Here is a 10,003-nt window from a genome sequence, read left to right as displayed (position 1 = left end):
ACCCCCCACCCCACACAGGGTCAGCCAGGTGGCCTCGACACAGGCACCACGGCCCCCGAAGCTGAGGGCAGAGGGAGGGGCCCCCCAAGGACCAGGACGCGCCCTGAGCCCAGCCCCCGCCCACCTCCTGTTGAATCTTCCAGATTGTTCCACCAGTTTCCTCCCGGCCTTCAGGTGTGGGCAATGACGTGTCCCCAGAGCAGCTAGCCGCTCAGGGCGGGGCCCCCACAATCACACTGAGCTCCTGGCGAGGCCCACTTGGCGCCCTGCCGCGCCCCCCCCCCCCCCCCCGGTCCCTTCATTCATTTGCCAGAAGCAAGCAGGTCCCGGACCCGGCCTCACGGAATCCCAAAGCCAAGGCTGGCAGACGGTCACTAGAGGGGCCTGGGGTCAGCCTGGGGGTCCCCAGGAGGGGGACAGCATAGGAGCCACCTAGCAGACACCACACAGGCACCGAGTTATCCTCCAGGGTAACCCAAGGAAGCCAGAACCTTCCAGCCCCCAGGACCCATGTGGGGGGCACAGGAAGGGACAGGGCCTGGGGGCAGGGGGACCAGGGGGATGGACGAGGAACCAGGGGGATGGACAGGGGACCAGGAGGATAGATGGGGGATCAGGGGGATGGAGGGGGGACCAGGAGGATGGACGGGAGACTGGGGGGATGGACGGGGGACCAGGAGGGTGGACAGGAGACAGGGGGGATGGACAGGGGACCACAGGGGGGTTGACGGGGGACCAGACAGACAGATGGAGGGACCAGAGAGGATGGACAGGGGACCAGAGGGGGTGGACGGGGGACCAGGGGGATGGACAGGGGACCAGGAGGATGGACGGGAGACTGGGGGGATGGACAGGGGACCAGGAGGGTGGACAGGAGACCGGGGGGAGGACAGGGGACCACAGGGGGGTTGATGGGGGACCAGATGGACAGATTGAGGGACCAGAGAGGATGGACAGGGGACCAGGGGGATGGATGGGAGACCAGACAGACAGATGGAGGGACCAGAGAGGATGGACAGGGGACCGGGGGGGTGGACAGGGGACCAGGAGGGATGGACAGGGGACCGGGGGATGGACAGGGGACCAGGGGGATGGATGGGGGACCAAACAGACAGATGGAGGGACCAGAGAGGATGGACAGGGGACTGGGTGGGGGGTGGACAGGGGACCAGAAGGGATGGATGGAGGACCAGAGGGATGGATGGGGGACCAGGAGGATGGACGGGGGACCAGACAGACAGATGGAGGGACCAGAGAGGATGGACAGGGGACTGGGGGGGTGGACAGGGGACCAGGAAGGATGGACAGGGGACCGGGGGATGGACAGGGGACCAGGAGGGATGGACAGGGGACCAGAGGGGGTGGACGGGGGACCAGATGAATGGATGGAGGGACCAGAAGGGGTGGACAGGGGGACCAGATAGATGGACAGGGGGCTGGACGGGGGGACCAAGGTTGGCTGTCTGCAGCCCCAAGGGTCCCCACAGCCCCAGGGAAATCCTGGACCATTCCTGACCCTGGAGCTCCCCCAAACCTGCAGTCCCCAACCAGAGCTTCTACTTAGGGCCTTGGGCGGACGGCACCCACCCGCTGCTACGAGGTCTGTGCACTGCACCCCCAGGCCATGCACCCCGCCTGCCTCAACGTGACCCCCCGGCACCCCGGTGCCTGGCCACCCTGGGTCCTCTGCCCAGAAGATCCAGCTAAGCGTCACCGGCCCTGGTGGGAGCCCCTCCCTGGTGGCACAGGGGACCACCCTCTGCTCCTCCCTGTGTTCACTGCTCCCGTTCTGTGCTCCACGCCTCATGCTGGGGACACGGAGGGGTCTCCCCACGCGGCCTGCCCAGGGGTCACAGCCTGGGGGGCGACGGACCGAATCAGCCACCCAAAGAGTGACCCCTCCCCCGACGGGGCCCCGGTTGCTCTGGAGGGGCGGGGGGCTTCCTGGGGAGCCGGGGAGGAGGAGGACCCCACCAGCAGCCTCTCCCCTGCACAGCGGGTGCCCAAGGCCCTGCGGCAGCTCCCGGCTCGCACCCCCAGCCCTGCATCCACCCACTGCACCCCCAGCCCAGACCCCAGGCCCCCCGGTGCAGCCGCCCTGCTAACAGTCGGCATCACATCAGAGTCCAAAGGCACATTTCAGTTCCGCCCCAAGTTATTATTTCGCCTTTTCCTGTGAAATATTTTATGCTTTTCTCTCAAACTTCGGATTCCGGGAAATCAGTGGGCACCGGCCGCGCCGAGCCGGCGAAGAGCGCTCCTGCCACCTGGTGGCCACGCGGGAGAGCCGGCCCCGCAAGGGGTGCGGGCGAGCGGGGACCCGGGGCGGGGCGGGGCGGGGCCTCGGGGAGGGGCGGGGGCGGGGTCCGGGCGGGGCCTAGGCGGGGCGGGGTCCGGGGCGGGGTAGGAGTAGAGAATCCACTCCCCGCCTCCTCCCTGGCGCCCACTGGCTGCCGCACTCGGGGGGGCCCCCCCACACCCCACACCCCACCCCTCCCCGCCCCGCCTCTGCCCCTGACCTGAGCCTGGTGGACGCAGACCCATCCCCACCAGGGCTGGGACCCGGGGTGTGCAGGGGGAGGGCCCGGGGAGCGGCGTGGGTCCTAGCAAAAAAGCTGGAAGGACAGGGTCTCGGGCCCCTGCGCCCCGCCCCACCCCCCCCTACTCCCCCCACCCCAACCAAGTGCCCCTGGGTCCCCGCGAGGCCCCAGCGCAGGTCAGGCAGGCCCAGACTGCAGTCGGGGGGCGGGGGACCAGGCCCTTTCTTGAGGGCAGAAAACAAACCACCACGTGGCCCTGATGAGGGGTGGGGGGTGGGGGCGGGTGGGGAGGGTGCCGGTAGGACTAAGCTGGGGGGCGGTGCCCACGGGGAATCCCAGCCCGTCCTGCAGGGCCCACCCTGCCTTCCTCTGTCCCCTGAGGTCAGACCAGCTACCTCACCTGAACTCAAGGTTTCGAGTATCCTCGGGTGTCTCTCCCACGTTTAAATAAAATTTATTTTTATCAATAAAAATCACTGCCTATTCGTTGCAATTGAGACAGTCCTGTAGGTGAGGCACCCGGATGGGGAGGCCTTGGGCTCATGTCCGGGTTGTGGGGTGAGCCCCGCGTGGAGGGAAGTCCCCGGAGTCTCCCTCTGCCTGTCCCCCTGCTCGCTCGCTCTCTAAATAAATAAAAATATTTTCCAGAGAATCCTCTTTATGGAGACCATGAGCAAGGCTTCCATGAAACCCGCGTCTGCAGACAAAGAGCCCCATGGTGCCCGGAAGGCGGTGTCGGGCAGCGTCAGGGGACACCTGTCCCATTCACACGGGGCCAGGGCACCCAGCACTCGGCAGGTGACCCCCACGCTCTGCAGGGTGCCGATGGCACAGGGCAGGGGTGACCTCAGGGGGCCTGTGCCCGCACAGTCCTGGGAGCAGCTGGGGCCTGAGGGCCTGACCAGCAAGGACGGGTCGGGTGGATAGTGACCTCAGGGGCGGGGGCAGCTGCTGAACCCCAAACAGACCACTCAGGAAGGAGCCCCGACACTCCCCAGCTGGGGTGCAGACCCCCCTCCATTTCGGGGGACAGCACGCCCCCCATGGCCTCAGCCATAGGACTTGGGGGTGGACCCCACGACCTCACAGTGCCCGATGGGACCCAAGGAGCCCCCACCCCCCAGCAGATGCTCAGTCCCTGCTTCCCTACACACCCAGCGCTGGGACAGGGTGAGCTAGAAAGTAGTTGCATGTTTGAAGGTGGTGATTTATGTCCTCGCGCACAGGGACCCGAGCATCGTATTTACCTTGACCACTGCACATTGAGAAACTGAAACAACTATCCGTCTACAAAGTTGGGAGCCGACCGCTAATTAGGTTTTGATTTATCACGGAAGCACACCCATTGTTTTACAGTCTCTTCAGAGTCTTCTGGGAGATGAGCAGCGGGCCAGCTGCGGGCCGGGCGTCCCCTGTAGCCCCGGGGCCACCTGCTAAGTCCGCACCTGCTGAGGGGTCAGGGCTGACAGGTGAGAAGCGAAGAGCAGCAAATTTCACCACCTCCTTGGAGACCGAGATATGCAAATTCAGCGAATATCTGGAAAGAGCCCAGGGCCGAGGTCTTGCCAGACTTTCTAAAACATGAGTGTTGCTCATTCTGGCGTTTAGCCTGACAGGTAGCATTTGCTCCTGAAGGCTGCCGTCGAGATCACGTGGGTGACCAGGACTCCAGACGGAAATCGTCCAAAAAGCTGCTGCACGACGAGCCGTGCTGGGACAGGCCGTCCACACCCCACGCGTGCTGCCACAGGCTGAAGCCCCTGTGGCTGAATTGGTAGGAAGCCCCTGGAGGAGCCGACAGGACTCTGACACCCCTCAGCTTCCTCCCAAACTCACCGGGGTGGGTGGGTTTCCCTCTGAGAACAAGAGGAATCAAGCCCAAACCCACAGATGAAGCCACAGCCTCTGAGCTTCAAAGGGCGGCTGCCGGGGTGGGGGTGCTCAGCGCGTCCCCAGCCTTGGCAGCCAGCTTGCCCTGCACACTGTCCCCGGAGCCGGAGGCGCAGGCGCGGAGCTGAGTGTGCGGCACACCCCGGGGCTGCTCGGAATCTGGAACCGGGTTACAACCAGCCGGCTGTCTGGGTTCCAGGTTCAGACAGGAGCGTACTCAGCAGGACAAGCAGGTGGGGACAGCATCAGAACTGGACAGAACCGAGAGGCCACAGCCAACAAGTCTGGCGGCCCCACCTGTAAGACCAACACGCTCGGCACTGCAGGACCGTTCAGTGTTGGGTGCCGTTGGGGGGTGGACACTCAGGGCCTGCCCTGACTGCCCTGACTCCCCCTCGAGGATCTATTTCTGATTAGCCAGGCTCTGTGTCGGCCCCCATGCCTCAGGAGGCAGCCATGGGCCAGCGGCCCCCAGAGCGGGACACCAAGCCCGGAGTTGGAGCCACGGCAGCAGGAAAATGAGCGGACAACCTCATGGTCACTGTGTGTGTCCTGGCGATGACCTCTTCAGGTCTTGGATGTCCATGGTGCTTTGCCTGCAATTCTGAGAAGTGTCTGACTGGCCAGAGCTCTAGGTCGTCAGTATGTCCTGCAGTATTTTAGCAATGTTGCTCCACCGTGCCCGGGCTTCCATCGCTTCTGGAGACAAGTCCGCTGTCGTCTTTCTCTGGGCTCCTCGGTCCGCCTGCGAGATGTTCTCTTTAGCGATCCTTTCAGGCCATGCGCCCGATTCCATTTTCTTCGTGTGCTTTGAATTTACTGAAATGTTTAGACGTGTGGTTTTACAGTTTTCATCAAATCTGGGAAATGTTTTGCCATTATTTCTTTAAAAAATATATATAGAAGATATCAGGTGTTAGCAAGGACGTGAAGCTGCTGGGAGTCTATCCCATCGCCGGGGAAACATAAAACGAAGCCGCCACTTTGGAAGACAGACTGGAAGTTTCTCATGAGGTTAAACATACCCTCACCGTGTCATCCACCAACTCCACTCCTGGGTGTTGGCCCAAGAGAAATGATCAGAACGTGCAAACGCAAGTACTGGAAACAAGCCGAAGCGAATGAGTGGATCAGATCGTTTCCGCATATCCATAGAATAGAATCCTACTTGGCGATAAGAGGATGAATTTCCGGTGTGTTGAGCGGGATGGATGAGTTCTGAATGCATCACGTCCAACGAAAGAAACCGGAATCAGAAGGCAACATGTTGTAGGAGTCCTTTTATGGGATGATCCAGAAAAAGCAAAAGTGCAGAATGGGCCTGAGCTCAGGGTGGCCTGGAGCTGAGGCTGGGCGAGGGATAAACTGGAAAAAAGGTGAAGACGTCTGTCCATCTGTTGAGGGGTGCACTTAAACGTCCCGGTGGATGTTGCTGTGTCGCGTGCCTCCATACACCTGTCTTCAGGGCAGGCGTGCAGCCACTCAAACCCCGTTGGTTGGTCACTGATCTTCTCACCCTGATCTGTGCTCCGGATCCCGGGAGACGCAGACTCAGGAAGCCACAGTTCACCAAGGGGAGAGCCCACTCTTCCCACTTACTCAGAGAGCTACATTTTTCCCTTGCTGTTTCTTTCGTCGTTTCCTTTTCACCATAAAGCCCCTGCCATGACCAACACACCAGAAGCTCTGTCCTCCCGTGATACTTACCTGGCGCAGCTTCCCATCCATGGCTCATGCTCTCTGAATATGATGTAAATTCCTTGAATGTGGGCAGCCCGGGTGGCTCAGCGGTTTAGTGCCACCTGCAGCCCAGGGCGTGATCCTGGGGTCCTGGGATCGAGTCCTGTGTCGAGCTTCCTGCATGGAGCCTGCTTCTCCCTCTGCGTGTGTCTCTGTCTCTGTCTCTGTCTCTCTCTCTTTCTGTCTCTCATGAATACATTATTTTTTTTAAATTTTTTTAATTACATAAATTCCTCGGACATGAACCCCTTGAAAGCTAAACCTGTGTGTCCTGTGCATCCCAGATCTCAATCCCTCACAGGCATTTGAGGGATGTTTGAGAAACAAAGGAAGGAAAAAAGGAAAGATGGATGGAGGGAAGGAGAGTGGCGGGGGAGGGAGGAAGGGGGGAGGGAGGGCTAAATAAATGCGTTCTTGTGCCGGTATTGTGTGTGAGAGAATGATCTCCCATCTGGATTCCAAGCACTCTGAGATGCACGGGCCCCCAGAAGTCATCCTAGGATGTCAAATCAATGGACGTGTGTATGGAGGGATGAAAGGAGGAGGGAAGTAGGGGTGAAGGGGCGTACGAATACACGGGGGATGGGGGTGGATGATGGCTGACTGGCTGGCTGGCTGATGGGTGGTGGATGATGGATGGCTGGTGGGTGGGTGGTGGAGCAATGAATGGCGGGAGGAAGGGTGGATGGACGTGTGAGGGGACGGAGGGAGGCACGGCACACTCACCATTACGAGGGGCCGCCCAAGTTCGTCATGACTCTGCCGAGCACGCAGCCTCCTCTCCTCCGGCAGGTGAGCCCTCAACACTCCCAGTAACTGCTCACACGCCTCTGAGAACCCATTCCTGGGTCGATTACCAGCTCCCTGCGGTGTGGCCCCCACACACACCTCGGCAGCACCCCTCCCAAGGCCCGCCTGACACCAGTCAGTGAACATCTAGACTTTGCCCCTCACCCAGGCTTGGCCCCTCCATCCAGGGACCCCCTGAGCAATGGCCTCCACCCTTGCGGAACCCACCCCGTTCCCCTTGTGTTGTTTCGCTCCCTCCCTCAGCACATATTTGCTGTACACAGCCCCCTGCCAAACTCAGAGATGGGGAGCCCGCCCCCTAAAGAGCTTACAGCCCAGAACAGCAGCAGACACACAGACGACAAGTCACAATCACACCAGGAGCCGTGGACGCCAGGGGGGGAGGCCCCTCACTCACCAGCGGGAGAGAGGGGAGGCCCAGCAGCCTTCCTGGAGGAGGCGCTTCTGCACGGAGTCTTCAGACACGACTAGGAAAGCATCTACTTTCCCGCCATCGAGTACTACAAGGCCTGTGGGTTTTCTGTGGGTGTCCAAGTGGAGGAGCATCCCCCCTCTTCCTATTTTGTGGAAAGCTGTTATCACGAGTGGGTGCTGGACTCTGTCGGCTACTTTTTCTGCATCTCTAGGTATGAGCATGTGATCTCGTCTGTAGCCTGTTGATGTGTTCGTTATTAAATCTTGACCCAGCCTTGCATGCCTGCCATAAATCCCACTTGTTCGTGGTCCCTGTACAATTTTTGTGTACAGATTTGGGTTTGATTTGATAATATTTTGTTGAGGATTTTTGCATCTATGTGGATAAGGTAAGAGTTTTCTTTTCTTGTAACACCTTTGTCCGGGTAGAAGGGTAACATGGCCTCATAGAGTAAGTGGGTTTTTTTTTTAAGATTTTGTTTATTTATTCATGAGAGACACAGAGAGAGAGGCAGAGGCACAGGCAGAGGGAGAAGCAGGCTCCATGCAGGGAGCCCGATGTGGCACTCGATCCCAGGACCCCAGGGTCACACTCTGAGTCACCCAGGCGTCCTGCCTCATAGAATAAGCTACAAGGTGTTCACTCTGCTCTTATTTTTCTGGAACAAATTGTAGAAAATTGGTACAATTTCTTCCTTAAATGTCTGCTAGATCTATCAGTGAAGTCATCTGGGTCTGGTGCTCTCTGTTTCGGAAGGTTATAGATTATTGATTTGATTTCTTTAATATGTGTAGGCCTAGTCAGATTGTCTATGTCTCCTGTGTGCCCTGTGGTAGCTTGTCTTTCAAGGAATTGATCTATGTCATCAAAGTTGTCAAATTTGTGGCATGGAGTTCTTCATAACATGCCTTTATCACCCTGTTAATGTCTAGAGGATCTGTAGTGATGAACCACCTGTCCAATATTAGTAATTTCTGTATTCTCTCTCTCTCTTTTTTTTCGTTGGCCTGACTAAAGGTTTGTCAATTCTATTCATCTTTTCCAAGAACCAACTTTTAGTTTCATGGGTCTTCTCTACTGGTTTTCCATTTCCAATTTCATTAACTGCTCTGGTTTTGTTTTGTTTTGTTTTTTCTTTAAAGGTTTTATTTTTAAGTAATCTCTATGCCCAGTGTGGCACTCAAACTCATGGCCCCGAGGTCACGGGTTACACAGTCCACCAACTGAGCCACCCAGGAACCCCTCTGCTCTGTTTTTCATTGTTTTCTTCTGCTTACTTTGGGTTTAATTTGCTCTTCTTTTTCTAGTTTCCTAAGATGAAAGCCTAATTATCGATTTTAGACCTTTCTTTTCTAAAATGTGCAGTCTTCTACAAATTTCCCTCTAACTGCTACTTTTTGCTATAACCCACCAATCCTGATCATTTGTATTTCCTTTCTCATTTAGTTCAAAATATCTTTAAATTTCTCTTGAGACTTTTCTTTGACCCATGTGTTATTTACTCCCCAAATATTTGAGGACTTTCCAGCTATCTTTCTCCTACTGATTTTTTTAAAAGATTTTATTTATTTATTCATGAGAATACACAGAGAGGAGAGAGAGAAGCAGAGACACAGGCAGAGGGAGAAGCAGGCTCCATGCAGGGAGCTGGATGTGGGACTCGATCCAGGGTCTCCAGGATCACACCCTGGGCTGAAGGCGGCACTAAACCACTGAGCCACCAGGGCTGCCCTCTCCTACTGATTTCTAGTTGAATTCCTAGCATCAGGAGGTTCTTTTTTTTTTTTTTTTTAATTTTTATTTATTTATGATAGGCACACAGTGAGAGAGAGAGAGAGGCAGAGACACAGGCAGAGGGAGAAGCAGGCTCCATGCACCGGGAGCCCGACGTGGGATTCGATCCCGGGTCTCCAGGATCGCGCCCCGGGCCAAAGGCAGGCGCCAAACCGCTGCGCCACCCAGGGATCCCGCATCAGGAGGTTCTTAAGCGCATTAAGCGCAATATGTTGGATTGATTTCTTTTTTTTTTTTTTTTTTTTTTTTTTTTTGGTGTTGATTTCTAAGTTTAATTCTTGTGGTCTAGAGCAAGCTTTGTGTGATCTGTAGGCTTTTGTTCAGGTATTGTCACAGCCCTGAGTGTGGTCCATCTTGGCAAACGTGCATGTGAGCTTGAGAAGAACGTGCGTTCTGCTACTGTTGGATGAAGTGGTCTACGGATGTCACTTACATCCAGTGGGTTGATGGTGTTGTTGAGTTCAGTTCTGTATTTGCAACTTCCTGCCTGCGGGTTCCGTCCACTTCTGGCAGAGGGCATGGCTGCCCCCAACTACGACAGAGGACAGGCCCATCACTCCTTGCAGCTTGGTCAGGTTTTGCCTTCTATATTCTGACCCCCGGTTGTTAGGCACATACATGTCTACGTTTGCTAGCAGGTCAGGCAGCCAATGAGGGGACGGCATGGTAGGGAGAGGCAACATGAAGAGCAAAGATCCGAAAGTGTGGCAGGCAGGGCAGAAGGGGCAGGCCAGAGGGGAAGTGTGGTTCAGGCCAGTTTGGCAAACCCGGCACAGGGTGTCTCAGCCTCTGCATCTCCAGGAGGCACATGGAG

Source organism: Canis lupus, chromosome 11 (genome assembly GCF_048164855.1).
Source record: "Canis lupus baileyi chromosome 11, mCanLup2.hap1, whole genome shotgun sequence".
Lineage (NCBI taxonomy): Eukaryota > Metazoa > Chordata > Mammalia > Carnivora > Canidae > Canis > Canis lupus.
Note: the sequence above shows the minus strand (reverse complement) of the source record.